Raw genomic sequence first — 874 nt, forward strand, 5'->3', positions numbered from 1 at the left:
TGCAGCTAGGGTCTGGTTACACAAAGACAGGGGGGTGGCTAGCATACTCTTGGCCTTGGGCTAGTTTCCCCCACTTTCCCATTGGCCGAGATAAGGGCAGGCTGAGTAACTGATACATTCTGCGGCTTTTTCTTGGAAGAGGGGTTAAGGACACAGCTATCAGTCCTGTTCTGTCCTTTCAGGTCAGGGGTGACCCAGGCTTCCGGCCGGCCCTGGCCTCTGCTCAAGGAGTGGCTGGGGGAAAAAAAACACAAAAGGAGGGGCTGGCCTCCTCTCTAGGAGGGGCTAGGAGCCTGGGTTGGGGGCGGGGGGGTGTGGCCAGCCTGAAAACGGCCCTCAGGCCCTTACCCAGGCTGGCCACATCCCCATGGAGTAAGAGTCCCTGCTGGGGGGCGTGGCCAGCCTGCAAACAGCCATCATCCCCTCACCCAGGCTGGCCAGGCACCCCAGCGGGGACCCCCATCCTGAAGGGGGTATGGTCAGCCTGAAAACAGCCCTCAGCCCCTCACCCAGGCTGGCCCCGCCCCCCCCAGCGGGAACCCTCACCCCATGGGGGCGTGGCCAGCCTGCAAACCACCACAGGCCCCTCGCCCAGGCCGCCCCATTCCCCAAGGGAACCCCCACCCTGATCCGGGACACCCTTCAGGGCAAACCAGCCGGCCCCCACCCATGTACCAGGCCTCTATACTAATAAAAAAGTAATATGCTAATTAGACTAGGAGACCTTCCAGGAGACCTTCCGGACATACCTCTGGACAAAGCCATGGTAGTGGGGCCGAGGTAGAGGCGGTTAGAGGCCAAGAGGGGAGGGCAGTTGTGGGTGATCAGGCCAGGATGGAATAGCAGTTGTGGGTGATCAGGCCGGTGTGGGGGG

General features: G+C 61.7%; 1 protein-coding gene across 3 annotated transcripts in view; it reads right to left on the reverse strand.

Annotated features, from left to right (window-relative positions):
- The window catches only part of ACAD9 (acyl-CoA dehydrogenase family, member 9), an 83,594-nt gene that overhangs the window by 75,597 nt on the left and 7,123 nt on the right, over nucleotides 1-874 (reverse strand). The gene's annotated exons all lie outside the window — the stretch shown is intronic.

This window comes from Myotis brandtii, unplaced genomic scaffold (genome assembly GCF_000412655.1).
Source record: "Myotis brandtii unplaced genomic scaffold, ASM41265v1 scaffold995, whole genome shotgun sequence".
Taxonomy (NCBI): Eukaryota; Metazoa; Chordata; class Mammalia; order Chiroptera; family Vespertilionidae; genus Myotis; species Myotis brandtii.